This window comes from Pseudophryne corroboree, unplaced genomic scaffold (assembly GCF_028390025.1).
Source record: "Pseudophryne corroboree isolate aPseCor3 unplaced genomic scaffold, aPseCor3.hap2 scaffold_833, whole genome shotgun sequence".
NCBI classification, from domain to species: Eukaryota; Metazoa; Chordata; class Amphibia; order Anura; family Myobatrachidae; genus Pseudophryne; species Pseudophryne corroboree.
Window position 1 is genome coordinate 115,830 of NW_026970412.1, and position 25,938 is coordinate 141,767.

The 25,938-nt window shown below is 49.3% G+C and overlaps 32 non-coding genes and 2 pseudogenes across 32 annotated transcripts; all 34 read left to right on the top strand.

The window, feature by feature from the left end:
* The first annotated feature begins 6,905 nt into the window (after positions 1–6,905).
* On the top strand, positions 6,906–7,069 carry LOC135042668 (U1 spliceosomal RNA). Its single transcript, XR_010235754.1, has one exon. It is a non-coding gene; the product is annotated as a U1 spliceosomal RNA (small nuclear RNA).
* A 152-nt stretch (positions 7,070–7,221) lies between these two features.
* LOC135042694 (U1 spliceosomal RNA) lies at positions 7,222–7,384 on the top strand. The gene has a single exon (XR_010235780.1). It is a non-coding gene; the product is annotated as a U1 spliceosomal RNA (small nuclear RNA).
* Positions 7,385–8,030: 646 nt separating this feature from the next.
* On the top strand, positions 8,031–8,194 carry LOC135042670 (U1 spliceosomal RNA). The gene has a single exon (XR_010235756.1). It is a non-coding gene; the product is annotated as a U1 spliceosomal RNA (small nuclear RNA).
* A 152-nt stretch (positions 8,195–8,346) lies between these two features.
* On the top strand, positions 8,347–8,509 carry LOC135042699 (U1 spliceosomal RNA). The gene has a single exon (XR_010235785.1). It is a non-coding gene; the product is annotated as a U1 spliceosomal RNA (small nuclear RNA).
* Positions 8,510–9,180: 671 nt separating this feature from the next.
* Positions 9,181–9,344, top strand: LOC135042685 (U1 spliceosomal RNA). Its single transcript, XR_010235771.1, has one exon. It is a non-coding gene; the product is annotated as a U1 spliceosomal RNA (small nuclear RNA).
* A 152-nt stretch (positions 9,345–9,496) lies between these two features.
* LOC135042683 (U1 spliceosomal RNA) lies at positions 9,497–9,659 on the top strand. Its single transcript, XR_010235769.1, has one exon. It is a non-coding gene; the product is annotated as a U1 spliceosomal RNA (small nuclear RNA).
* Positions 9,660–10,330: 671 nt separating this feature from the next.
* LOC135042678 (U1 spliceosomal RNA) lies at positions 10,331–10,494 on the top strand. Its single transcript, XR_010235764.1, has one exon. It is a non-coding gene; the product is annotated as a U1 spliceosomal RNA (small nuclear RNA).
* Positions 10,495–10,646: 152 nt separating this feature from the next.
* On the top strand, positions 10,647–10,809 carry LOC135042691 (U1 spliceosomal RNA). The gene has a single exon (XR_010235777.1). It is a non-coding gene; the product is annotated as a U1 spliceosomal RNA (small nuclear RNA).
* A 671-nt stretch (positions 10,810–11,480) lies between these two features.
* LOC135042680 (U1 spliceosomal RNA) lies at positions 11,481–11,644 on the top strand. The gene has a single exon (XR_010235766.1). It is a non-coding gene; the product is annotated as a U1 spliceosomal RNA (small nuclear RNA).
* Positions 11,645–11,796: 152 nt separating this feature from the next.
* On the top strand, positions 11,797–11,938 carry LOC135042702 (U1 spliceosomal RNA; annotated as a pseudogene).
* Positions 11,939–12,630: 692 nt separating this feature from the next.
* On the top strand, positions 12,631–12,794 carry LOC135042673 (U1 spliceosomal RNA). Its single transcript, XR_010235759.1, has one exon. It is a non-coding gene; the product is annotated as a U1 spliceosomal RNA (small nuclear RNA).
* A 152-nt stretch (positions 12,795–12,946) lies between these two features.
* Positions 12,947–13,109, top strand: LOC135042687 (U1 spliceosomal RNA). Its single transcript, XR_010235773.1, has one exon. It is a non-coding gene; the product is annotated as a U1 spliceosomal RNA (small nuclear RNA).
* Positions 13,110–13,782: 673 nt separating this feature from the next.
* On the top strand, positions 13,783–13,946 carry LOC135042669 (U1 spliceosomal RNA). Its single transcript, XR_010235755.1, has one exon. It is a non-coding gene; the product is annotated as a U1 spliceosomal RNA (small nuclear RNA).
* Positions 13,947–14,098: 152 nt separating this feature from the next.
* Positions 14,099–14,261, top strand: LOC135042695 (U1 spliceosomal RNA). Its single transcript, XR_010235781.1, has one exon. It is a non-coding gene; the product is annotated as a U1 spliceosomal RNA (small nuclear RNA).
* Positions 14,262–14,907: 646 nt separating this feature from the next.
* Positions 14,908–15,071, top strand: LOC135042671 (U1 spliceosomal RNA). The gene has a single exon (XR_010235757.1). It is a non-coding gene; the product is annotated as a U1 spliceosomal RNA (small nuclear RNA).
* Positions 15,072–15,223: 152 nt separating this feature from the next.
* Positions 15,224–15,386, top strand: LOC135042700 (U1 spliceosomal RNA). The gene has a single exon (XR_010235786.1). It is a non-coding gene; the product is annotated as a U1 spliceosomal RNA (small nuclear RNA).
* Positions 15,387–16,057: 671 nt separating this feature from the next.
* On the top strand, positions 16,058–16,221 carry LOC135042696 (U1 spliceosomal RNA). The gene has a single exon (XR_010235782.1). It is a non-coding gene; the product is annotated as a U1 spliceosomal RNA (small nuclear RNA).
* A 152-nt stretch (positions 16,222–16,373) lies between these two features.
* LOC135042684 (U1 spliceosomal RNA) lies at positions 16,374–16,536 on the top strand. Its single transcript, XR_010235770.1, has one exon. It is a non-coding gene; the product is annotated as a U1 spliceosomal RNA (small nuclear RNA).
* A 671-nt stretch (positions 16,537–17,207) lies between these two features.
* Positions 17,208–17,371, top strand: LOC135042679 (U1 spliceosomal RNA). The gene has a single exon (XR_010235765.1). It is a non-coding gene; the product is annotated as a U1 spliceosomal RNA (small nuclear RNA).
* Positions 17,372–17,523: 152 nt separating this feature from the next.
* Positions 17,524–17,686, top strand: LOC135042692 (U1 spliceosomal RNA). The gene has a single exon (XR_010235778.1). It is a non-coding gene; the product is annotated as a U1 spliceosomal RNA (small nuclear RNA).
* A 671-nt stretch (positions 17,687–18,357) lies between these two features.
* LOC135042681 (U1 spliceosomal RNA) lies at positions 18,358–18,521 on the top strand. The gene has a single exon (XR_010235767.1). It is a non-coding gene; the product is annotated as a U1 spliceosomal RNA (small nuclear RNA).
* Positions 18,522–18,673: 152 nt separating this feature from the next.
* Positions 18,674–18,815, top strand: LOC135042703 (U1 spliceosomal RNA; annotated as a pseudogene).
* A 692-nt stretch (positions 18,816–19,507) lies between these two features.
* Positions 19,508–19,671, top strand: LOC135042675 (U1 spliceosomal RNA). The gene has a single exon (XR_010235761.1). It is a non-coding gene; the product is annotated as a U1 spliceosomal RNA (small nuclear RNA).
* A 152-nt stretch (positions 19,672–19,823) lies between these two features.
* Positions 19,824–19,986, top strand: LOC135042688 (U1 spliceosomal RNA). Its single transcript, XR_010235774.1, has one exon. It is a non-coding gene; the product is annotated as a U1 spliceosomal RNA (small nuclear RNA).
* A 673-nt stretch (positions 19,987–20,659) lies between these two features.
* Positions 20,660–20,823, top strand: LOC135042662 (U1 spliceosomal RNA). The gene has a single exon (XR_010235749.1). It is a non-coding gene; the product is annotated as a U1 spliceosomal RNA (small nuclear RNA).
* Positions 20,824–20,975: 152 nt separating this feature from the next.
* Positions 20,976–21,138, top strand: LOC135042704 (U1 spliceosomal RNA). The gene has a single exon (XR_010235788.1). It is a non-coding gene; the product is annotated as a U1 spliceosomal RNA (small nuclear RNA).
* Positions 21,139–21,809: 671 nt separating this feature from the next.
* On the top strand, positions 21,810–21,973 carry LOC135042666 (U1 spliceosomal RNA). Its single transcript, XR_010235752.1, has one exon. It is a non-coding gene; the product is annotated as a U1 spliceosomal RNA (small nuclear RNA).
* Positions 21,974–22,125: 152 nt separating this feature from the next.
* LOC135042697 (U1 spliceosomal RNA) lies at positions 22,126–22,288 on the top strand. Its single transcript, XR_010235783.1, has one exon. It is a non-coding gene; the product is annotated as a U1 spliceosomal RNA (small nuclear RNA).
* A 671-nt stretch (positions 22,289–22,959) lies between these two features.
* Positions 22,960–23,123, top strand: LOC135042706 (U1 spliceosomal RNA). Its single transcript, XR_010235790.1, has one exon. It is a non-coding gene; the product is annotated as a U1 spliceosomal RNA (small nuclear RNA).
* A 152-nt stretch (positions 23,124–23,275) lies between these two features.
* Positions 23,276–23,438, top strand: LOC135042682 (U1 spliceosomal RNA). The gene has a single exon (XR_010235768.1). It is a non-coding gene; the product is annotated as a U1 spliceosomal RNA (small nuclear RNA).
* A 671-nt stretch (positions 23,439–24,109) lies between these two features.
* LOC135042672 (U1 spliceosomal RNA) lies at positions 24,110–24,273 on the top strand. Its single transcript, XR_010235758.1, has one exon. It is a non-coding gene; the product is annotated as a U1 spliceosomal RNA (small nuclear RNA).
* A 152-nt stretch (positions 24,274–24,425) lies between these two features.
* Positions 24,426–24,588, top strand: LOC135042701 (U1 spliceosomal RNA). Its single transcript, XR_010235787.1, has one exon. It is a non-coding gene; the product is annotated as a U1 spliceosomal RNA (small nuclear RNA).
* A 671-nt stretch (positions 24,589–25,259) lies between these two features.
* Positions 25,260–25,423, top strand: LOC135042663 (U1 spliceosomal RNA). The gene has a single exon (XR_010235750.1). It is a non-coding gene; the product is annotated as a U1 spliceosomal RNA (small nuclear RNA).
* Positions 25,424–25,575: 152 nt separating this feature from the next.
* On the top strand, positions 25,576–25,738 carry LOC135042689 (U1 spliceosomal RNA). The gene has a single exon (XR_010235775.1). It is a non-coding gene; the product is annotated as a U1 spliceosomal RNA (small nuclear RNA).
* The last annotated feature ends 200 nt before the right edge of the window (positions 25,739–25,938 follow it).

Consider the following 25,938-nt stretch of genomic DNA (forward strand, 5'->3'; position numbering starts at 1 on the left):
AGTGGTGCAGCACGTGAAAAATCTTGGAGGTAGGAGTGGGAGGAAGTAATCCGTAGGCAGGAGAGTCGGTGTGCATTAGCAGAGCGAAGAGGACGGGTGGGAGTGTAAAGCGAGATAAGATCAGAGATGTAGATGGGAGAGGAGTGGGTGAGGGCTTTGTAAGCAAGTGTGAGAAGCTTGAAATGGATTCTGAAAGGGAAGGGGAGCCAGTGAAGGACTAGTAAGAGAGGAGAGGTGGACGTAGTGCGTTTGGTGAGGAAAATGAGCCGGGCAGCAGCATTGAGGATAGATTGGAGTGGAGAGAGGTATTTGTCAGGAATGCCAGTCAGGAAGAGATTACAGCAGTCCAGTCTGGAGATGACCAGTGAGTGGATAAGAGTCTTAGTAGCATCCTGGGTCAGAAAGGGTCTGATCCTGGAAATATTTTTTAGATGAAAACGGCAGGTTTGTGAGAGGTGCTGAATGTGTGGTTTGAAGGAGAGGGAGGAGTCAAGGATTACTCCAAGACAGCGCGCTTGGGGGGTAGAGGAGATAGTAGTGCCATCAATAGATAATGAGATTGTAGGAGGTGAGATTATGCGGGAGGGAGGGAAGATGATCAGCTCGGTCTTAGACATGTTAAGTTTAAGAAAGCGCTGGGACATCCAGGAAGAGATAGCAGAGAGACAGTTGGAGATACGAGTGAGGAGAGTAGGGGAGAGGTCTGGAGAGGAAAGATAAATTTGAGTGTCATCAGCATAGAGATGATATTGGAAACCAAAAGAACTAATGAGCTTACCTAGTGAGGACGTATAGAGAGAGAAGAGAAGAGGACCAAGGACAGAACCTTGGGGTACCCCTACAGTTAGTGGAAGTGAGGGGGAGGTGGAGTCATGAGAGGAGACAGAGAATGAACGGTCAGAAAGGTAGGACGACAACCAAGAGAGGGCAGTGTTACGCAAAACAATGGAGTGAAGGATTTGCAGTAGGAGAGGATGGTCCACAGTGTCAAAAGCAGCAGAGAGATCAAGTAGAATAAGTAGAGAGTAGTGTCCCTTAGATTTAGCAGCATGGAGGTCATTGCATACTTTTGTAAGGGCAGTTTCAGTGGAGTGGAGAGGACGGAAGCCAGACTGGAATGGGTCAAGCAGTGAGTGTGAGGAAAGAAAGGAAGTAAGGCGGTTGTAGACAATACGCTCAAGGAGTTTGGAGGCAAAAGGGAGGAGAGAGATGGGTCGGTAGTTGGAGATAGTGTTTGGATCAAGAGTAGGTTTTTTAAGAATAGGAGAGATGAGAGCGTGCTTGAAGGCAGAGGGGACAGTGCCTGATGAGAGGGAGAGATTGAGAAGGTGGGAAAGATGGGAACAAGCAGAAGAAGAGAGGTGGCAAAGGAGGCGGGAGGGGATAGGGTCAAGTGGGGAGGTGGTGAGGGGACAGGAACGAATGAGGGCCATGACTTCCTCTCCAGATGCATGGGAGAAAGATGACAGAGTTGGTGCGAGGGATGGGGAGGGTTGGTAAGGGATGGGAGAAGGCTGGTTACTGATAGTCTGGTGTGATGTGATGTCCTGACGTATGGAGTCAATTTTGGATGTGAAGTAAGTGGCAAAGTCAAGAGCAGAGAGTGAGGAAGGGAGACGAGGTGGAGGTGGGCAGAGGAGTGAGTTGAGAGTGGCAAAGAGGCGCCGGGGGTTGGAAGACTGGGAGGAGATGAGGTTCTTGAAGTATGACTGTTTAGCAAGAGAAAGGGCAGCACTGAAGGATGAGAGCATAAGTTTGAAATGGAGGAAGTCTGCCTTAGAGCGTGATTTCCTCCAGTGTCGCTCAGCAGTACATGAGCATTTTTGCAGATATCTGGTGCATTTGGTGTGCCAGGGTTGAGGTGTTAATTTGCAAGGGTGAATAGTGGTTGGTGGAGCAACAGAGTCAAGAGCAGAAGTAAGGGAAGCATTGTATGTGGAAGTGGCTTGTTCAGGGCATGAGAGAGAGAGAATAGGAGAGAGAAGTGAGTCAAACAGGGAGGAAAGGAATGTGGTGTCAATAGCTTCAATGTTACGCTTAGTGATGGTAGCCTTAGGAGGTAGAGATGGGGAAGTCGAGAGAGATAGGTTGAAGGAGAGCAGGTGGTGGTCAGAGAGGGGAAATGGGGAGTTGGAAAAATCAGAAATATCACAGCGGTGAGTGAAGACCAGATCCAGTGAGCTCCCATTCACATGGGAGGGTGAGGAGGTCCACTGGGAGAGACCAAGTGAAGAGGTGAGGTTAAGGAGTTTAGAGGCAGGGGATTGTGTGGGGATGTCAATAGGGATGTTGAAATCGCCTAGGATAATGGTGGGAATGTCAGAAGAGAGGAAGTGAGGAAGCCAGGAAGCAAAGTTGTCGATGAATTTGGAAGCAGTGCCAGGGGGCCGGTAAATGACAGCTACTCTAAGATGGACTGGTTGGAAGAGGCATATGGTGTGGACCTCAAATGTAGAGAATATAAGGGATGGTTCTGGTGGTATGAGTTGGTAGGAGTAACTAGAAGGTAAAAGGACCCCAACACCACCCCCATGGCGACCCCCAGGTCGGGGTGTGTGTGTGAATGTAAGGCCCCCAGCAGAGAGAGCAGCAGCAGAAGTAGTGTCAGAGGGCATAATCCAAGTTTCAGTAATGGCTAGTAGGTGTAGGGAGTTGGAAATGAAAAGGTCATGAGTGGGGACCAGTTTGTTACAAACAGATCTGGCATTCCAGAGGGCACAGGATAGGGGGTATGAGTTTGTGGGAGAGATGTGAATTAGATTTTCAGGGTTGCTGTAGCGATGAGGTGGGATTAACTTTGAGGGCAGGGATGATGAGAGAGTAGTGATGGTACGGGTGCCTGAGCTAGGAGGGGAAACTGCAGGAGGTGGGCAGGGAGGGAGGTCAGTGTGATGTGGATGGGGGTGTGGGGAGGTGACAGGGAAGGGAGAGAGGGAGCAGGGCTGAGTTGTGGGGTAGCAGGACCATGGGGCAGAGGTGAATGAAAGTGGGGTAACAGGAAAGGTGGGGGAAGGAAACAGAGGGATGGAGGGGAGACAGAGGAGGGGAGAGAGGAGGAGGTGGAGGAGACTAGTGGGGAAGGATAAAGATACATTATTAGGTAGACACTGAGTGATGTGGGGAGTATAAGAAAACCTTGACATAGTGTTAAGTAGGTAAATAGGTTGAAGTAGTGGAAGTAGGAGAGGAGACTGTAAGGCAATCCGAGCAGAAGAATTGCAGAAATGCAGGTGAGAAAAGCAGTGTAGGCTCAAGGGGTGTAGATTTAGTATGAAATGAGTCAAAAGCGTAGATAAAGTGGGTGCAGAAATGTATTTGGAGTGTAAGAAATGAAAGGATTGTGAGAGGTTTAAGAAGCAATGGTAATTATGTTAGATGTTTTAAGTGTTTGCAGGTAAAATTGCATTGGTGCAGCTGTGCTTAAAAAACAAAATTACAATAATACAGATACAGGCATTTGTAGGTGAAATGGATGGTTTATGAAATGTCCAAGTAAGGTAGTTCTGTGCTATGTAATCAGATGCAACAATCAGGAGGTGAGTGATCTGAGGAGTAAGTGACTCACATTTGTTATTAGTTCTTCAGTTTTCTTTGTTTTGTTAGATTGGTGTGCTTCTGTTTTCCTTCTTTTTCACTTCGATTGAACGCTGATTGAACGCTGATTGAACACTGCTGTTATGTGTCAATTTTATCACGCTTTGATAAAAATGCACGCTTAGATCAATAAATGCACAGCCAAATGGCTTTGCACAGCCTACACCATTGGACTTAAGTAGAAGACTATTACAAGTGAAACCAATAATTGAAATCTGTAACCACACCCCACCCCCTCAAATGCCAGGCAATAAATTACCTTAAAAACAACAACCAGGCATTCCACAAAGATTAAACTGGGTCTCTATCATTCAAAACTTTAAAAAAGTACTTAAAAATCACATACTATGCGATAATGTTTCAATTTGCATTACCCAGCAGAATTAGCTTTGCATATATAGATATAGTGCAGCAGAATATATTGGTGGTTGTAGTCAATTGTAATTACCTGTAGGTGACAAGAAGAGAAGAAACGTCAATTCACAATCGATATCAGCTGAAGATAAATTAACGCTGATTGAACGCTGCTGTTATGTGTCAATTTTATCACGCTTTGATAAAAATGCACGCTTGGATCAATAAATGCACAGCCAAACGGCTTTGCACAGCCTACACCATTGGACTTAAGTAGAAGACTATTACAAGTGAAACCAATAATTGAAATCTGTAACCACACCCCACCCCCTCAAATGCCAGGCAATAAATTACCTTAAAAACAACAACCAGGCATTCCACAAAGATTAAACTGGGTCTATATCATTCAAAACTTTAAAAAAGTACTTAAAAATCACATACTATGCAATAATGTTTCAATTTGCATTACCCAGCAGAATTAGCTTTGCATATATAGATATAGTGCAGCAGAATATATTGGTGGTTGTAGTCAATTGTAATTACTCAGCAGAATTAGCTTTTCATATATAGATATAGTGCAGCAGAATATATTGGTGGTTGTAGTCAATTGTAATTACCCAGCAGAATTAGCTTTGCAAATATAGATATAGTGCAGCAGAATATATTGGTGGTTGTAGTCAATTGTAATTACCCAGCAGAATTTGCTTTGCATATATATAGTGCAGCAGAATATATTGGTGGTTGTAGTAAATTGTAATTACCCAGCAGCAGCTCTACTGCACTCAACATCACCAGTGCTCACAATATATATAATGCTATATACTATGCCATAGTGGTGCTTACTATATAACACCCCCTACTGCGTTCCCCCTGGCAATGAGCATTACACCCAGAGAGTGAAACCCCTGGCAATGAGCATGACACCCAGCACGTGAAACTCTTGGCATTGAGCAGTTTTTGTAAAAGTAATTAGAAGCTTTACTGTAGGGCATAGTGTATCACAGATATTGTGGTGAGTGACATAATATGTTCCAAAGGGCATTAATGTGTGGGGCTTACCCTGCACAGAAACAAAATAACTCACCCAAATCTAACTCTTTCTGCACATGTTATATCTGCCTCCCCTGCAGTACACATGGTTTTGCCCAACTGCTAACAAAATTCCTGCTGCGATCAACTTGGAATTACCCCCATCGATTGATGTTTTCACACTGCTCGTGTATATAAGACATAGGGCCTAATTCAGTTTGGATCGTAATACGCGTTCCAACCGCAAAAACTATGAAGAGGATGGGGGCATATACGCAGGGTCCATCCTGTGCATGTGCCTACATTTTCTCCGGGTGCCCCGCAGAAAATACGAATGCCTCTGCCTGTCAATCAGTAGAGGGCGTACCTTCGCAGGTATATCGCGATCATGAGCCATGTCTCCCATTTTTGTCATTATAGGTGCTCTGTGAGCTGCTGGCCATGCCCCAGCCCCTCTGTCTCCCGTGAATAGAGATTGAGGCTTATTCAGACCAGATCGCTTCAATTTATTTTCACCCAGCGGGCAATCTGGTTTGCATTGCACATGCGTATGCGCCACAATGCGTAAGTGCGACGGCCCGGAGATCACAAGAAGATTGACAAGAAGAGGGTGTTTGTGTGGGTGGCAACTGAATGTGTCTAGGGAGTGTCCGGAAAAACACTGGAGGGACCCGGCGTTTTGTGGGAGGATTTGTGACGTCACCTCAATGGCTGAGTAAGTGCTGAGCTGTGCAGCTCTTGTGCACATGTGATCACACACCTGCACAGCAAATTTTCCCTTCCGCTGTAGGCGACAACTACCTGATTACAGGGATGCAAAAAACACACCCTAGCGATCAGGTCTGAATTACCCACAATGTGCATATTTGCAGAGCAACAAGCTACAGGGAGCCTTCCACCCCCCATCCCCCCCCCTTCCCCATGGGAAGGGGGGGGGGGGGGTGTTTGGGTTAGCTGGACATTCCCCAAAAAAGTGACTGTCCTGCAAAAATTGGGATAGTTGGGAGGTATGTTCAAATACATTTATTGTTTTGCATGCAGGGTAAATACTGGCTTCTTTGACATTTAGCCACAAATGCTGCACAGCTGAATTACAGTATTACACTGCAATTAACAGTTATGCTAGGACATTCCCCCTCCCAAATCTACCTCTCTCTGCATGTTACATCTGTCCCACAGTGGCGTGCGGTGAGGTCAGTGGCTAGTGAGGCACTACAGCCATAATGTCCGCCGAATCCTGCCCATGACCCTTAGCCAATGCCCGCTACTGCCTCTGAGCCGATACCCGCTGCCACCGCCAATGGCTTACAAACTCGCCCACAATCAACTGACCCAGCCCTCCGCACTATCCTGACTTCTCCCGTCTGCTTACTTTGTGCTTTCCAATGCACAATGCAAACTACAGGTAGTACTGCAGGGCCCACACCCTTTTACTTGCCTTACAGAGCAGCTCTGGGGCTGTTACAGTGCCCAGCTGCTGCAAGAAATCAGCTTGAATGCTTCAGGGGCTGGGGCATAGCCAACATGAGCCCCACACCGAAGGAGGGTGGAGGTGTTTAATGCGAACTAGGGGTCATCCAAGCGCCGCAAAAGGCCGCCATGCCCTGCACGCCCCTTTTCCCTTTTCATATGCAGACGAGAGTTGAAGCCAACTTTGACCCACTGCTTGGATGGCATTACCATATGCAAATCAATCTGCTGCAGGCCTTCCCCCAGGAATGCTTGCACTAGTTGTTGCATTTGGTTTGTTGTTTGGGGGTGCTTCAGTATTAGGCAGCCTTCTGCCCTCCCATGTTCATCTGAAAATATGTGTTCTCCCTGCAGTTGTTGTCCCCAGATGAGAGTTCCCTTGTGCTGCCTCAGTTGAATCTCCTTTACTTGACAGAGATGTGCCTGAGCAGCGGCCCTCCCCAGCCCTATCTCAAATCATACTTATTTTGCATAGGAGATACCATGGTCATGAAGATTGTTTTCCCAGGGTGAGGTTCATTCATTGCATTCTGGGTATGCTGACCCCTGTGATTTCCCCAAATGTGGGAAACTCGACTGCATTATTTGTGGTAGTGGGGGACTGTGTTTGTGCTTTCCTCTGGTCAGCTCTGGTAAAAGTCAGATTTCTTTGTCTCAGATCTTCCTCTAGCCTTGTTCTTCTTTCGAGAGTTCCCTTGTGCTGCCTCAGTTGGATCTCCTTCACTTGACAGGGTGGTGCCCGAGCAGCGACCCTCCCCAGCTCTAGCCCAACTCCTATTTACCTGCCAGGTGAGATACTATGATCAGGAAGGTGCTTCTCCCAGGGCAAGGCTCACCCATTGCACTCTGGGTGTGCTGCTCCTGCGATTTCCCCAAATGTGGGACACTTGACTGCATAATTTGTGTTTCCTCTGGTCGGCTCTCATATAATTCAGATCTCTTTGTCTCAGGTCTTTCTCCAGCCTAGTTTGCTGTCTGTTTCCACTTCTCTTTTCTTGAGCCGCTCCCTTCTATGCAGTTGCGCACTATCCTGACCTCTCCCGTCTGCTTACTTTGTGCCTTCCAACGCACAATGCATACTACAGGTAGTGCTGCAGGGCCCACACCCTTTTACATGCTTTACAGAGCAACTCTGGAGCTGTTACAGTGCCCAGCTGCTGCAAGAAATCATCTTGAATGCTTCAGGGGCTGGGGCATAGCCAACATGAGCCCCACACCGAAGGAGGGGTCATCCAAGCGCCACAAAAGGACACCATGCCCTGCACATCCCTTTTTTCTTTTCATATGCAGACGAGGGTTGAAGCCAACTTTGACCCACTGCTTGGATGACATCACCATATGCAAATCCATCTGCTGCAGGCCTTCCCCCAGGAATGCTTGCACTAGTTGTTGCATTTGGTTTGTTGTTTGGGGGTGCTTCAGTATTAGGCAGCCTTCTGCCCTCCCATGTTCATCTGAAAATATGTGTTCTCCCTGCAGTTGTTGTCCCCAGATGAGAGTTCCCTTGTGCTGCCTCAGTTGAATCTCCTTTACTTGACAGAGATGTGCCTGAGCAGCGGCCCTCCCCAGCCCTATCCCAAATCATACTTATTTTGCATAGGAGATACCATGGTCATGAAGATTGTTCTCCCAGGGTGAGGTTCATTCATTGCATTCTGGGTATGCTGACCCCTGTGATTTCCCCAAATGTGGGAAACTCGACTGCATTATTTGTGGTAGTGGGGGACTGTGTTTGTGCTTTCTTCTGGTCAACTCTGGTAAAAATCAGATTTCTTTGTCTCAGATCTTCCTCTAGCCTTGTTCCTCTTTCGAGAGTTCCCTTGTGCTGCCTCAGTTGGATCTCCTTCACTTGACAGGGGGGTACCCGAGCAGCGACCCTCCCCAGCTCTAGCCCAACTCCTACTTACCTGCCAGGTGAGATACTATGATCATGTAGGTGCTTCTCCCAGGGCAAGGCTCACCCATTGCACTCTGGGTGTGCTGCCCCTGTGATTTCCCCAAATGTGGGAAACTTGACTGCATAATTTGTGTTTCCCCTGGTCGTCTCTCGTATAATTCAGATCTCTTTGTCTCAGGTCTCTCTCCAGCCTAGTTTGCTGTCTGTTTCCACTTCTCTTTTCTTGAGCCGCTCCCTTCTATGCCCTTGCGCACTATCCTGACTTCTCCCGTCTGTTTACTTTGTGCCTTCCAACACACAATGCAAACTACAGGTAGTGCTGCAGGGCCCACACCCTTTTACTTGCCTCACAGAGCAGCTCTGGAGCTGTTACAGTACCCAGCTGCTGCAAGAAATCAGCTTGAATGCTTCAGGGGCTGGGTCATTGCCAACATGAGCCCCACACCGAAGGGGGGTGGGGGTGTTTAATGCGAACTAAGGGTCACCCAAGCGCCGCAAAAGGCCGCCATGCCCTGCACGCCCCTTTTCTCTTTTCATATGCAGACGAGGGTTGAAGCCAACTTTGACCCACTGCTTGGATGGCATTACCATATGCAAATCAATCTGCTGCAGGCCTTCCCCCAGGAATGCTTGCACTAGTTGTTGCATTTGGTTTGTTGTTTGGGGGTGCTTCAGTATTAGGCAGCCTTCTGCCCTCCCATGTTCATCTGAAAATATGTGTTCTCCCTGCAGTTGTTGTCCCCAGATGAGAGTTCCCTTGTGCTGCCTCAGTTGAATCTCCTTTACTTGACAGAGATGTGCCTGAGCAGCGGCCCTCCCCAGCCCTATCCCAAATCATACTTATTTTGCATAGGAGATACCATGGTCATGAAGATTGTTCTCCCAGGGTGAGGTTCATTCATTGCATTCTGGGTATGCTGACCCCTGTGATTTCCCCAAATGTGGGAAACTCGACTGCATTATTTGTGGTAGTGGGGGACTGTGTTTGTGCTTTCCTCTGGTCAGCTCTGGTAAAAGTCAGATTTCTTTGTCTCAGATCTTCCTCTAGCCTTGTTCTTCTTTCGAGAGTTCCCTTGTGCTGCCTCAGTTGGATCTCCTTCACTTGACAGGGGGGTGCCCGAGCAGCGACCCTCCCCAGCTCTAGCCCAACTCCTACTTACCTGCCAGGTGAGATACTATGATCAGGAAGGTGCTTCTCCCAGGGCAAGGCTCACCCATTGCACTCTGGGTGTGCTGCTCCTGCGATTTCCCCAAATGTGGGAAACTTGACTGCATAATTTGTGTTTCCTCTGGTCGGCTCTCGTATAATTCAGATCTCTTTGTCTCAGGTCTTTCTCCAGCCTAGTTTGCTGTCTGTTTCAACTTCTCTTTTCTTGAGCCGCTCCCTTCTATGCCCTTGCGCACTATCCTGACCTCTCCCGTCTGCTTACTTTGTGCCTTCCAACGCACAATGCATACTACAGGTAGTGCTGCAGGGCCCACACCCTTTTACATGCTTTACAGAACAGCTCTGGAGCTGTTACAGTGCCCAGCTGCTGCAAGAAATCATCTTGAATGCTTCACGGGCTGGGGCATAGCCAACATGAGCCCCACACCGAAGGAGGGTGGAGATGTTTAATGCGAATTAAGGGTCATCCAAGCGCCACAAAAGGACGCCATGCCCTGCACATCCCTTTTTTCTTTTCATATGCAGATGAGGGTTGAAGCCAACTTTGACCCACTGCTTGGATGACATCACCATATGCAAATCCATCTGCTGCAGGCCTTCCCCCAGGAATGCTTGTACTAGTTGTTGCATTTGGTTTGTTGTTTGGGGGTGCTTCAGTATTAGGCAGCCTTCTGCCCTCCCATGTTCATCTGAAAATATGTGTTCTCCCTGCAGTTGTTGTCCCCAGATGAGAGTTCCCTTGTGCTGCCTCAGTTGAATCGCCTTTACTTGACAGAGATGTGCCTGAGCAGCGGCCCTCCCCAGCCCTATCCCAAATCATACTTATTTTGCATAGGAGATATCATGGTCATGAAGATTGTTCTCCCAGGGTGAGGTTCATTCATTGCATTCTGGGTATGATGACCCCTGTGATTTCCCCAAATGTGGAAAACTCGACTGCATTATTTGTGGTAGAGGGGGACTGTGTTTGTGCTTTCCTCTGGTCAGCTCTGGTAAAAGTCAGATTTCTTTGTCTCAGATCTTCCTCTAGCCTTGTTCTTCTTTCGAGAGTTCCCTTGTGCTGCCTCAGTTGGATCTCCTTCACTTGACAGGGGGGTGCCCGAGCAGCGACCCTCCCTAGCTCTAGCCCAACTCCTACTTACCTGCCAGGTGAGATACTATGATCAGGAAGGTGCTTCTCCCAGGGCAAGGCTCACCCATTGCACTCTGGGTGTGCTGCTCCTGCGATTTCCCCAAATGTGGGATACTTGACGGCATAATTTGTGTTTCCTCTGGTCGGCTCTCGTATAATTCAGATCTCTTTGTCTCAGGTCTCTCTCCAGCCTAGTTTGCTGTCTGTTTCCACTTCTCTTTTCTTGAACCGCTCCCTTCTATGCCCTTGCGCACTATCCTGACTTCTCCCGTCTGCTTACTTTGTGCCTTCCAACGCACAATGCGAACTACAGGTAGTGCTGCAGGGCCCACACCCTTTTAGTTGCCTTACAGAGCAGCTCTGGAGCTGTTACAGTGCCCAGCTGCTGCAAGAAATCAGCTTGAATGCTTCAGGTGCTGGGGCATAGCCAACATGAGCCCCACACCGAAGGAGGGTGGAGGTGTTTAATGCGAATTAGGGGTCATGCAAGCGCCGCAAAAGGCCGCCATGCCCTGCACATCCCTTTTTTCTTTTCATATGCAGACGAGGGTTGAAGCCAACTTTGACCCACTGCTTGGATGACATCACCATATGCAAATCCATCTGCTGCAGGCCTTCCCCCAGGAATGCTTGCACTAGTTGTTGCATTTGGTTTGTTGTTTGGGGGTGCTTCAGTATTAGGCAGCCTTCTGCCCTCCCATGTTCATCTGAAAATATGTGTTCTCCCTGCAGTTGTTGTCCCCAGATGAGAGTTCCCTTGTGCTGCCTCAGTTGAATCGCCTTTACTTGACAGAGATGTGCCTGAGCAGCGGCCCTCCCCAGCCCTATCCCAAATCATACTTATTTTGCATAGGAGATATCATGGTCATGAAGATTGTTCTCCCAGGGTGAGGTTCATTCATTGCATTCTTGGTATGATGACCCCTGTGATTTCCCCAAATGTGGGAAACTCGACTGCATTATTTGTGGTAGTGGGGGACTGTGTTTGTGCTTTCCTCTGGTCAGCTCTGGTAAAAGTCAGATTTCTTTGTCTCAGATCTTCCTCTAGCCTTGTTCTTCTTTCGAGAGTTCCCTTGTGCTGCCTCAGTTGGATCTCCTTCACTTGACAGGGGGGTGCCCGAGCAGCGACCCTCCCCAGCTCTAGCCCAACTCCTACTTACCTGCCAGGTGAGATACTATGATCATGTAGGTGCTTCTCCCAGGGCAAGGCTCACCCATTGCACTCTGGGTGTGCTGCCCCTTTGATTTCCCCAAATGTGGGAAACTTGACTGCATAATTTGTGTTTCCCCTGGTCGGCTCTCATATAATTCAGATCTCTTTGTCTCAGGTCTCTCTCCAGCCTAGTTTGCTGTCTGTTTCCACTTCTCTTTTCTTGAGCCGCTCCCTTCTATGCCCTTGCGCACTATCCTGACTTCTCCCGTCTGCTTACTTTGTGCCTTCCAACGCACAATGCGAACTACAGGTAGTGCTGCAGGGCCCACACCCTTTTACTTGACTTACAGAGCAACTCTGGAGCTGTTACAGTGCCCAGCTGCTGCAAGAAATCAGCTTGAATGCTTCAGGGGCTGGGGCATAGCCAACATGAGCCCCACACCGAATGAGGGTGGAGGTGTTTAATGCGAACTAGGGGTCATCCAAGCGCCGCAAAAGGCCGCCATGCCCTGCACGCCCCTTTTCTCTTTTCATATGCAGATGAGGGTTGAAGCCAACTTTGACCCACTGCTTGGATGACATCACCATATGCAAATCCATCTGCTGCAGGCCTTCCCCCAGGAATGCTTGTACTAGTTGTTGCATTTGGTTTGTTGTTTGGGGGTGCTTCAGTATTAGGCAGCCTTCTGCCCTCCCATGTTCATCTGAAAATATGTGTTCTCCCTGCAGTTGTTGTCCCCAGATGAGAGTTCCCTTGTGCTGCCTCAGTTGAATCTCCTTTACTTGACAGAGATGTGCCTGAGCAGCGGCCCTCACCAGCCCTATCCCAAATCATACTTATTTTGCATAGGAGATACCATGGTCATGAAGATTGTTCTCCCAGGGTGAGGTTCATTCATTGCATTCTGGGTATGATGACCCCTGTGATTTCCCCAAATGTGGGAAACTCGACTGCATTATTTGTGGTAGTGGGGGACTGTGTTTGTGCTTTCCTCTGGTCAGCTCTGGTAAAAGTCAGATTTCTTTGTCTCAGATCTTCCTCTAGCCTTGTTCCTCTTTCAAGAGTTCCCTTGTGCTGCCTCAGTTGGATCTCCTTCACTTGACAGGGGGGTGCCCGAGCAGCGACCCTCCCCAGCTCTAGCCCAACTCCTACTTACCTGCCAGGTGAGATACTATGATCATGAAGGTGCTACTCCCAGGGCAAGGCTCACCCATTGCACTCTGGGTGTGCTGCTCCTGCAATTTCCCCAAATGTGGGACACTTGACTGCATAATTTGTGTTTCCCCTGGTCGGCTCTCGTATAATTCAGATCTCTTTGTCTCAGGTCTCTCTCCAGTATAGTTTGCTGTCTGTTTCCACTTCTCTTTTCTTGAGCCGCTCCCTTCTATGCCCTTGCGCACTATCCTGACTTCTCCCGTCTGCTTACTTTGTGCCTTCCAATGCACAATGCAAACTACAGGTAGTGCTGCAGGGCCCACACCCTTTTACTTGCCTTACAGAGCAGCTCTGGAGCTGTTACAGTGCCCAGCTGCTGCAAGAAATCAGCTTGAATGCTTCAGGGGCTGGGGCATAGCCAACATGAGCCCCACACCGAAGGAGGGTGGAGGTGTTTAATGCGAACTAGAGGTCATCCAAGCGCCGCAAAAGGCCGCCATGCCCTGCACGCCCCTTTTCTCTTTTTTGATATGCAGACGAGGGTTGAAGCCAACTTTGACCCACTGCTTGGATGGCATTACCATATGCAAATCAATCTGCTGCAGGCCTTCCCCCAGGAATGCTTGCACTAGTTGTTGCATTTGGTTTGTTGTTTGGGGGTGCTTCAGTATTAGGCAGCCTTCTGCCCTCCCATGTTCATCTGAAAATATGTGTTCTCCCTGCAGTTGTTGTCCCCAGATGAGAGTTCCCTTGTGCTGCCTCAGTTGAATCTCCTTTACTTGACAGAGATGTGCCTGAGCAGCGGCCCTCCCCAGCCCTATCTCAAATCATACTTATTTTGCATAGGAGATACCATGGTCATGAAGATTGTTTTCCCAGGGTGAGGTTCATTCATTGCATTCTGGGTATGCTGACCCCTGTGATTTCCCCAAATGTGGGAAACTCGACTGCATTATTTGTGGTAGTGGGGGACTGTGTTTGTGCTTTCCTCTGGTCAGCTCTGGTAAAAGTCAGATTTCTTTGTCTCAGATCTTCCTCTAGCCTTGTTCTTCTTTCGAGAGTTCCCTTGTGCTGCCTCAGTTGGATCTCCTTCACTTGACAGGGTGGTGCCCGAGCAGCGACCCTCCCCAGCTCTAGCCCAACTCCTATTTACCTGCCAGGTGAGATACTATGATCAGGAAGGTGCTTCTCCCAGGGCAAGGCTCACCCATTGCACTCTGGGTGTGCTGCTCCTGCGATTTCCCCAAATGTGGGACACTTGACTGCATAATTTGTGTTTCCTCTGGTCGGCTCTCATATAATTCAGATCTCTTTGTCTCAGGTCTTTCTCCAGCCTAGTTTGCTGTCTGTTTCCACTTCTCTTTTCTTGAGCCGCTCCCTTCTATGCAGTTGCGCACTATCCTGACCTCTCCCGTCTGCTTACTTTGTGCCTTCCAACGCACAATGCATACTACAGGTAGTGCTGCAGGGCCCACACCCTTTTACATGCTTTACAGAGCAACTCTGGAGCTGTTACAGTGCCCAGCTGCTGCAAGAAATCATCTTGAATGCTTCAGGGGCTGGGGCATAGCCAACATGAGCCCCACACCGAAGGAGGGGTCATCCAAGCGCCACAAAAGGACACCATGCCCTGCACATCCCTTTTTTCTTTTCATATGCAGACGAGGGTTGAAGCCAACTTTGACCCACTGCTTGGATGACATCACCATATGCAAATCCATCTGCTGCAGGCCTTCCCCCAGGAATGCTTGCACTAGTTGTTGCATTTGGTTTGTTGTTTGGGGGTGCTTCAGTATTAGGCAGCCTTCTGCCCTCCCATGTTCATCTGAAAATATGTGTTCTCCCTGCAGTTGTTGTCCCCAGATGAGAGTTCCCTTGTGCTGCCTCAGTTGAATCTCCTTTACTTGACAGAGATGTGCCTGAGCAGCGGCCCTCCCCAGCCCTATCCCAAATCATACTTATTTTGCATAGGAGATACCATGGTCATGAAGATTGTTCTCCCAGGGTGAGGTTCATTCATTGCATTCTGGGTATGCTGACCCCTGTGATTTCCCCAAATGTGGGAAACTCGACTGCATTATTTGTGGTAGTGGGGGACTGTGTTTGTGCTTTCTTCTGGTCAACTCTGGTAAAAATCAGATTTCTTTGTCTCAGATCTTCCTCTAGCCTTGTTCCTCTTTCGAGAGTTCCCTTGTGCTGCCTCAGTTGGATCTCCTTCACTTGACAGGGGGGTACCCGAGCAGCGACCCTCCCCAGCTCTAGCCCAACTCCTACTTACCTGCCAGGTGAGATACTATGATCATGTAGGTGCTTCTCCCAGGGCAAGGCTCACCCATTGCACTCTGGGTGTGCTGCCCCTGTGATTTCCCCAAATGTGGGAAACTTGACTGCATAATTTGTGTTTCCCCTGGTCGTCTCTCGTATAATTCAGATCTCTTTGTCTCAGGTCTCTCTCCAGCCTAGTTTGCTGTCTGTTTCCACTTCTCTTTTCTTGAGCCGCTCCCTTCTATGCCCTTGCGCACTATCCTGACTTCTCCCGTCTGTTTACTTTGTGCCTTCCAACACACAATGCAAACTACAGGTAGTGCTGCAGGGCCCACACCCTTTTACTTGCCTCACAGAGCAGCTCTGGAGCTGTTACAGTACCCAGCTGCTGCAAGAAATCAGCTTGAATGCTTCAGGGGCTGGGTCATTGCCAACATGAGCCCCACACCGAAGGGGGGTGGGGGTGTTTAATGCGAACTAAGGGTCACCCAAGCGCCGCAAAAGGCCGCCATGCCCTGCACGCCCCTTTTCTCTTTTCATATGCAGACGAGGGTTGAAGCCAACTTTGACCCACTGCTTGGATGGCATTACCATATGCAAATCAATCTGCTGCAGGCCTTCCCCCAGGAATGCTTGCACTAGTTGTTGCATTTGGTTTGTTGTTTGGGGGTGCTTCAGTATTAGGCAGCCTTCTGCCCTCCCATGTTCATCTGAAAATATGTGTTCTCCCTGCAGTTGTTGTCCCCAGATGAGAGTTCCCTTGTGCTGCCTCAGTTGAATCTCCTTTACTTGACAGAGATGTGCCTGAGCAGCGGCCCTCCCCAGCCCTATCCCAAATCATACTTATTTTGCATAGGAGATACCATGGTCATGAAGATTGTTCTCCCAGGGTGAGGTTCATTCATTGCATTCTGGGTATGCTGACCCCTGTGATTTCCCCAAATGTGGGAAACTCGACTGCATTATTTGTGGTAGTGGGGGACTGTGTTTGTGCTTTCCTCTGGTCAGCTCTGGTAAAAGTCAGATTTCTTTGTCTCAGATCTTCCTCTAGCCTTGTTCTTCTTTCGAGAGTTCCCTTGTGCTGCCTCAGTTGGATCTCCTTCACTTGACAGGGGGGTGCCCGAGCAGCGACCCTCCCCAGCTCTAGCCCAACTCCTACTTACCTGCCAGGTGAGATACTATGATCAGGAAGGTGCTTCTCCCAGGGCAAGGCTCACCCATTGCACTCTGGGTGTGCTGCTCCTGCGATTTCCCCAAATGTGGGAAACTTGACTGCATAATTTGTGTTTCCTCTGGTCGGCTCTCGTATAATTCAGATCTCTTTGTCTCAGGTCTTTCTCCAGCCTAGTTTGCTGTCTGTTTCAACTTCTCTTTTCTTGAGCCGCTCCCTTCTATGCCCTTGCGCACTATCCTGACCTCTCCCGTCTGCTTACTTTGTGCCTTCCAACGCACAATGCATACTACAGGTAGTGCTGCAGGGCCCACACCCTTTTACATGCTTTACAGAACAGCTCTGGAGCTGTTACAGTGCCCAGCTGCTGCAAGAAATCATCTTGAATGCTTCACGGGCTGGGGCATAGCCAACATGAGCCCCACACCGAAGGAGGGTGGAGATGTTTAATGCGAATTAAGGGTCATCCAAGCGCCACAAAAGGACGCCATGCCCTGCACATCCCTTTTTTCTTTTCATATGCAGATGAGGGTTGAAGCCAACTTTGACCCACTGCTTGGATGACATCACCATATGCAAATCCATCTGCTGCAGGCCTTCCCCCAGGAATGCTTGTACTAGTTGTTGCATTTGGTTTGTTGTTTGGGGGTGCTTCAGTATTAGGCAGCCTTCTGCCCTCCCATGTTCATCTGAAAATATGTGTTCTCCCTGCAGTTGTTGTCCCCAGATGAGAGTTCCCTTGTGCTGCCTCAGTTGAATCGCCTTTACTTGACAGAGATGTGCCTGAGCAGCGGCCCTCCCCAGCCCTATCCCAAATCATACTTATTTTGCATAGGAGATATCATGGTCATGAAGATTGTTCTCCCAGGGTGAGGTTCATTCATTGCATTCTGGGTATGATGACCCCTGTGATTTCCCCAAATGTGGAAAACTCGACTGCATTATTTGTGGTAGAGGGGGACTGTGTTTGTGCTTTCCTCTGGTCAGCTCTGGTAAAAGTCAGATTTCTTTGTCTCAGATCTTCCTCTAGCCTTGTTCTTCTTTCGAGAGTTCCCTTGTGCTGCCTCAGTTGGATCTCCTTCACTTGACAGGGGGGTGCCCGAGCAGCGACCCTCCCTAGCTCTAGCCCAACTCCTACTTACCTGCCAGGTGAGATACTATGATCAGGAAGGTGCTTCTCCCAGGGCAAGGCTCACCCATTGCACTCTGGGTGTGCTGCTCCTGCGATTTCCCCAAATGTGGGATACTTGACGGCATAATTTGTGTTTCCTCTGGTCGGCTCTCGTATAATTCAGATCTCTTTGTCTCAGGTCTCTCTCCAGCCTAGTTTGCTGTCTGTTTCCACTTCTCTTTTCTTGAACCGCTCCCTTCTATGCCCTTGCGCACTATCCTGACTTCTCCCGTCTGCTTACTTTGTGCCTTCCAACGCACAATGCGAACTACAGGTAGTGCTGCAGGGCCCACACCCTTTTAGTTGCCTTACAGAGCAGCTCTGGAGCTGTTACAGTGCCCAGCTGCTGCAAGAAATCAGCTTGAATGCTTCAGGTGCTGGGGCATAGCCAACATGAGCCCCACACCGAAGGAGGGTGGAGGTGTTTAATGCGAATTAGGGGTCATGCAAGCGCCGCAAAAGGCCGCCATGCCCTGCACATCCCTTTTTTCTTTTCATATGCAGACGAGGGTTGAAGCCAACTTTGACCCACTGCTTGGATGACATCACCATATGCAAATCCATCTGCTGCAGGCCTTCCCCCAGGAATGCTTGCACTAGTTGTTGCATTTGGTTTGTTGTTTGGGGGTGCTTCAGTATTAGGCAGCCTTCTGCCCTCCCATGTTCATCTGAAAATATGTGTTCTCCCTGCAGTTGTTGTCCCCAGATGAGAGTTCCCTTGTGCTGCCTCAGTTGAATCGCCTTTACTTGACAGAGATGTGCCTGAGCAGCGGCCCTCCCCAGCCCTATCCCAAATCATACTTATTTTGCATAGGAGATATCATGGTCATGAAGATTGTTCTCCCAGGGTGAGGTTCATTCATTGCATTCTTGGTATGATGACCCCTGTGATTTCCCCAAATGTGGGAAACTCGACTGCATTATTTGTGGTAGTGGGGGACTGTGTTTGTGCTTTCCTCTGGTCAGCTCTGGTAAAAGTCAGATTTCTTTGTCTCAGATCTTCCTCTAGCCTTGTTCTTCTTTCGAGAGTTCCCTTGTGCTGCCTCAGTTGGATCTCCTTCACTTGACAGGGGGGTGCCCGAGCAGCGACCCTCCCCAGCTCTAGCCCAACTCCTACTTACCTGCCAGGTGAGATACTATGATCATGTAGGTGCTTCTCCCAGGGCAAGGCTCACCCATTGCACTCTGGGTGTGCTGCCCCTTTGATTTCCCCAAATGTGGGAAACTTGACTGCATAATTTGTGTTTCCCCTGGTCGGCTCTCATATAATTCAGATCTCTTTGTCTCAGGTCTCTCTCCAGCCTAGTTTGCTGTCTGTTTCCACTTCTCTTTTCTTGAGCCGCTCCCTTCTATGCCCTTGCGCACTATCCTGACTTCTCCCGTCTGCTTACTTTGTGCCTTCCAACGCACAATGCGAACTACAGGTAGTGCTGCAGGGCCCACACCCTTTTACTTGACTTACAGAGCAACTCTGGAGCTGTTACAGTGCCCAGCTGCTGCAAGAAATCAGCTTGAATGCTTCAGGGGCTGGGGCATAGCCAACATGAGCCCCACACCGAATGAGGGTGGAGGTGTTTAATGCGAACTAGGGGTCATCCAAGCGCCGCAAAAGGCCGCCATGCCCTGCACGCCCCTTTTCTCTTTTCATATGCAGATGAGGGTTGAAGCCAACTTTGACCCACTGCTTGGATGACATCACCATATGCAAATCCATCTGCTGCAGGCCTTCCCCCAGGAATGCTTGTACTAGTTGTTGCATTTGGTTTGTTGTTTGGGGGTGCTTCAGTATTAGGCAGCCTTCTGCCCTCCCATGTTCATCTGAAAATATGTGTTCTCCCTGCAGTTGTTGTCCCCAGATGAGAGTTCCCTTGTGCTGCCTCAGTTGAATCTCCTTTACTTGACAGAGATGTGCCTGAGCAGCGGCCCTCACCAGCCCTATCCCAAATCATACTTATTTTGCATAGGAGATACCATGGTCATGAAGATTGTTCTCCCAGGGTGAGGTTCATTCATTGCATTCTGGGTATGATGACCCCTGTGATTTCCCCAAATGTGGGAAACTCGACTGCATTATTTGTGGTAGTGGGGGACTGTGTTTGTGCTTTCCTCTGGTCAGCTCTGGTAAAAGTCAGATTTCTTTGTCTCAGATCTTCCTCTAGCCTTGTTCCTCTTTCAAGAGTTCCCTTGTGCTGCCTCAGTTGGATCTCCTTCACTTGACAGGGGGGTGCCCGAGCAGCGACCCTCCCCAGCTCTAGCCCAACTCCTACTTACCTGCCAGGTGAGATACTATGATCATGAAGGTGCTACTCCCAGGGCAAGGCTCACCCATTGCACTCTGGGTGTGCTGCTCCTGCAATTTCCCCAAATGTGGGACACTTGACTGCATAATTTGTGTTTCCCCTGGTCGGCTCTCGTATAATTCAGATCTCTTTGTCTCAGGTCTCTCTCCAGTATAGTTTGCTGTCTGTTTCCACTTCTCTTTTCTTGAGCCGCTCCCTTCTATGCCCTTGCGCACTATCCTGACTTCTCCCGTCTGCTTACTTTGTGCCTTCCAATGCACAATGCAAACTACAGGTAGTGCTGCAGGGCCCACACCCTTTTACTTGCCTTACAGAGCAGCTCTGGAGCTGTTACAGTGCCCAGCTGCTGCAAGAAATCAGCTTGAATGCTTCAGGGGCTGGGGCATAGCCAACATGAGCCCCACACCGAAGGAGGGTGGAGGTGTTTAATGCGAACTAGAGGTCATCCAAGCGCCGCAAAAGGCCGCCATGCCCTGCACGCCCCTTTTCTCTTTTTTGATATGCAGACGAGGGTTGAAGCCAACTTTGACCCACTGCTTGGATGGCATTACCATATGCAAATCAATCTGCTGCAGGCCTTCCCCCAGGAATGCTTGCACTAGTTGTTGCATTTGGTTTGTTGTTTGGGGGTGCTTCAGTATTAGGCAGCCTTCTGCCCTCCCATGTTCATCTGAAAATATGTGTTCTCCCTGCAGTTGTTGTCCCCAGATGAGAGTTCCCTTGTGCTGCCTCAGTTGAATCTCCTTTACTTGACAGAGATGTGCCTGAGCAGCGGCCCTCCCCAGCCCTATCCCAAATCATACTTATTTTGCATAGGAGATACCATGGTCATGAAGATTGTTCTCCCAGGGTGAGGTTCATTCATTGCATTCTGGGTATGCTGACCCCTGTGATTTCCCCAAATGTGGGAAACTCAACTGCATTATTTGTGGTAGTGGGGGACTGTGTTTGTGCTTTCCTCTGGTCAGCTCTGGTAAAAGTCAGATTTCTTTGTCTCAGATCTTCCTCTAGCCTTGTTCTTCTTTCGAGAGTTCCCTTGTGCTGCCTCAGTTGGATCTCCTTCACTTGACAGGGGGGTGCACGAGCAGCGACCCTCCCCAGCTCTAGCCCAACTCCTATTTACCTGCCAGGTGAGATACTATGATCAGGAAGGTGCTTCTCCCAGGGCAAGGCTCACCCATTGCACTCTGGGTGTGCTGCTCCTGCGATTTCCCCAAATGTGGGACACTTGACGGCATAATTTGTGTTTCCTCTGGTCGGCTCTCATATAATTCAGATCTCTTTGTCTCAGGTCTTTCTCCAGCCTAGTTTGCTGTCTGTTTCCACTTCTCTTTTCTTGAGCCGCTCCCTTCTATGCCCTTGCGCACTATCCTGACCTCTCCCGTCTGCTTACTCTGTGCCTTCCAACGCACAATGCATACTACAGGTAGTGCTGCAGGGCCCACACCCTTTTACATGCTTTACAGAGCAGCTCTGGAGCTGTTACAGTGCCCAGCTGCTGCAAGAAATCATCTTGAATGCTTCAGGGGCTGGGGCATAGCCAACATGAGCCCCACACCGAAGGAGGGTGGAGATGTTTAATGCGAATTAGGGGTCATCCAAGCGCCACAAAAGGACGCCATGCCCTGCACATCCCTTTTTTCTTTTCATATGCAGACGAGGGTTGAAGCCAACTTTGACCCACTGCTTGGATGACATCACCATATGCAAAACCATCTGCTGCAGGCCTTCCCCCAGGAATGCTTGCACTAGTTGTTGCATTTGGTTTGTTGTTTGGGGGTGCTTCAGTATTAGGCAGCCTTCTGCCCTCCCATGTTCATCTGAAAATATGTGTTCTCCCTGCAGTTGTTGTCCCCAGATGAGAGTTCCCTTGTGCTGCCTCAGTTGAATCTCCTTTACTTGACAGAGATGTGCCTGAGCAGCGGCCCTCCCCAGCCCTATCCCAAATCATACTTATTTTGCATAGGAGATACCATGGTCATGAAGATTGTTCTCCCAGGGTGAGGTTCATTCATTGCATTCTGGGTATGCTGACCCCTGTGATTTCCCCAAATGTGGGAAACTCAACTGCATTATTTGTGGTAGTGGGGGACTGTGTTTGTGCTTTCTTCTGGTCAACTCTGGTAAAAATCAGATTTCTTTGTCTCAGATCTTCCTCTAGCCTTGTTCCTCTTTCGAGAGTTCCCTTGTGCTGCCTCAGTTGGATCTCCTTCACTTGACAGGGGGGTACCCGAGCAGCGACCCTTCGCAGCTCTAGCCCAACTCCTACTTACCTGCCAGGTGAGATACTATGATCATGTAGGTGCTTCTCCCAGGGCAAGGCTCACCCATTGCACTCTGGGTGTGCTGCCCCTGTGATTTCCCCAAATGTGGGAAACTTGACTGCATAATTTGTGTTTCCCCTGGTCGGCTCTCGTATAATTCAGATCTCTTTGTCTCAGGTCTCTCTCCAGCCTAGTTTGCTGTCTGTTTCCAATTCTCTTTTCTTGAGCCGCTCCCTTCTATGCCCTTGCGCACTATCCTGACTTCTCCCGTCTGCTTACTTTGTGCCTTCCAACACACAATGCAAACTACAGGTAGTGCTGCAGGGCCCACACCCTTTTACTTGCCTCACAGAGCAGCTCTGGAGCTGTTACAGTGCCCAGCTGCTGCAAGAAATCAGCTTGAATGCTTCAGGGGCTGGGGCATTGCCAACATGAGCCCCACACCGAAGGAGGGTGGGGGTGTTTAATGCGAACTAAGGGTCACCCAAGCGCCGCAAAAGGCCGCCATGCCCTGCACGCCCCTTTTCTCTTTTCATATGCAGACGAGGGTTGAAGCCAACTTTGACCCACTGCTTGGATGGCATTACCATATGCAAATCAATCTGCTGCAGGCCTTCCCCCAGGAATGCTTGCACTAGTTGTTGCATTTGGTTTGTTGTTTGGGGGTGCTTCAGTATTAGGCAGCCTTCTGCCCTCCCATGTTCATCTGAAAATATGTGTTCTCCCTGCAGTTGTTGTCCCCAGATGAGAGTTCCCTTGTGCTGCCTCAGTTGAATCTCCTTTACTTGACAGAGATGTGCCTGAGCAGCGGCCCTCCCCAGCCCTATCCCAAATCATACTTATTTTGCATAGGAGATACCATGGTCATGAAGATTGTTCTCCCAGGGTGAGGTTCATTCATTGCATTCTGGGTATGCTGACCCCTGTGATTTCCCCAAATGTGGGAAACTCGACTGCATTATTTGTGGTAGTGGGGGACTGTGTTTGTGCTTTCCTCTGCTCAGCTCTGGTAAAAGTCAGATTTCTTTGTCTCAGATCTTCCTCTAGCCTTGTTCTTCTTTCGAGAGTTCCCTTGTGCTGCCTCAGTTGGATCTCCTTCACTTGACAGGGGGGTGCCCGAGCAGCGACCCTCCCCAGCTCTAGCCCAACTCCTACTTACCTGCCAGGTGAGATACTATGATCAGGAAGGTGCTTCTCCCAGGGCAAGGCTCACCCATTGCACTCTGGGTGTGCCGCTCCTGCGATTTCCCCAAATGTGGGAAACTTGACTGCATAATTTGTGTTTCCTCTGGTCGGCTCTCGTATAATTCAGATCTCTTTGTCTCAGGTCTTTCTCCAGCCTAGTTTGCTGTCTGTTTCCACTTCTCTTTTCTTGAGCCGCTCCCTTCTATGCCCTTGCGCACTATCCTGACCTCTCCCGTCTGCTTACTTTGTGCCTTCCAACGCACAATGCATACTACAGGTAGTGCTGCAGGGCCCACACCCTTTTACATGCTTTACAGAACAGCTCTGGAGCTGTTACAGTGCCCAGCTGCTGCAAGAAATCATCTTGAATGCTTCAGGGGCTGGGGCATAGCCAACATGAGCCCCACACCGAAGGAGGGTGGAGATGTTTAATGTGAATTAGGGGTCATCCAAGCGCCACAAAAGGACGCCATGCCCTGCACATCCCTTTTTTCTTTTCATATGCAGACGAGGGTTGAAGCCAACTTTGACCCACTGCTTGGATGACATCACCATATGCAAATCCATCTGCTGTAGGCCTTCCCCCAGGAATGCTTGTACTAGTTGTTGCATTTGGTTTGTTGTTTGGGGGTGCTTCAGTATTAGGCAGCCTTCTGCCCTCCCATGTTCATCTGAAAATATGTGTTCTCCCAGCAGTTGTTGTCCCCAGATGAGAGTTCCCTTGTGCTGCCTCAGTTGAATCTCCTTTACTTGACAGAGATGTGCCTGAGCAGCGGCCCTCCCCAGCTCTATCCCAAATCATACTTATTTTGCATAGGAGATACCATGGTCATGAAGATTGTTCTCCCAGGGTGAGGTTCATTCATTGCATTCTGGGTATGCTGACTCCTATGATTTCCCCAAATGTGGGAAACTCGACTGCATTATTTGTGGTAGTGGGGGACTGTGTTTGTGCTTTCCTCTGGTCAGCTCTGGTAAAAGTCAGATTTATTTGTCTCAGATCTTCCTCTAGCCTTGTTCTTCTTTCGAGAGTTCCCTTGTGCTGCCTCAGTTGGATCTCCTTCACTTGACAGGGAGGTGCCCTAGCATCAACCCTCCCCAGCTCAAGCCCAACTCCTACTTACCTGCCAAGTGAGATACAATGATCATGAAGGTGCTTCTCCCAGGGCAAGGCTCACCCATTGCACTCTGGGTGTGCTGCTCCTGCGATTTCCCCAAATGTGGGAAACTTGACTGCATAATTTGTGTTTCCCCTGGTCAGCTCTCGTATAATTCAGATCTGTTTGTCTCAGGTCTCTCTCCAGCCTAGTTTGCTGTCTGTTTCAATTTCTCTTTTCTTGAGCCGCTCCCTTCTATGCCCTTGCGCATTATCTTGACTTCTCCCATCTGCTTACTTTGTGCCTTCCAATGCACAATGCGAACTACAGGTAGTGCTGCAGGGCCCACACCCTTGTACTTGCCTTACAGAGCAGCTCTGGAGCTATTACAGTGCCCAGCTGCTGCAAGTAATCAGCTTGAATGCTTCATGGGCTGGGGCATAGCCAACATGAGCCCCACACCGAAGTAGGGTGGAGGTGTTTAATGCGAACTAGGGGTCATCCAAGCGCCGCAAAAGGCCGCCATGCCCTGCACGCCCCTTTTCTCTTTTCATATGCAGACGAGGGTTGAAGCCAACTTTGACCCACTGCTTGGATGACATCACCATATGCAAAACCATCTGCTGCAGGCCTTCCCCCAGGAATGCTTGTACTAGTTGTTGCATTTGGTTTGTTGTTTGGGGGTGCTTCAGTATTAGGCAGCCTTCTGCCCTCCCATGTTCATCTGAAAATATGTGTTCTCCCTGCAGTTGTTGTCCCCAGATGAGAGTTCCCTTGTGCTGCCTCAGTTGAATCTCCTTTACTTGACAGAGATGTGCCTGAGCAGCGGCCCTCACCAGCCCTATCCCAAATCATACTTATTTTGCATAGGAGATACCATGGTCATGAAGATTGTTCTCCCAGGGTGAGGTTCATTCATTGCATTCTGGGTATGCTGACCCCTGTGATTTCCCCAAATGTGGGAAACTCGACTGCATTATTTGTGGTAGTGGGGGACTGTGTTTGTGCTTTCCTCTGGTCAGCTCTGGTAAAAGTCAGATTTCTTTGTCTCAGATCTTCCTCTAGCCTTGTTCCTCTTTCAAGAGTTCCCTTGTGCTGCCTCAGTTGGATCTCCTTCACTTGACAGGGGGGTGCCCGAGCAGCGACCCTCCCCAGCTCTAGCCCAACTCCTACTTACCTGCCAGGTGAGATACTATGATCATGAAGGTGCTACTCCCAGGGCAAGGCTCACCCATTGCACTCTGGGTGTGCTGCTCCTGCAATTTCCCCAAATGTGGGACACTTGACTGCATAATTTGTGTTTCCCCTGGTCGGCTCTCGTATAATTCAGATCTCTTTGTCTCAGGTCTCTCTCCAGTATAGTTTGCTGTCTGTTTCCACTTCTCTTTTCTTGAGCCGCTCCCTTCTATGCCCTTGCGCACTATCCTGACTTCTCCCGTCTGCTTACTTTGTGCCTTCCAATGCACAATGCAAACTACAGGTAGTGCTGCAGGGCCCACACCCTTTTACTTGCCTTACAGAGCAGCTCTGGA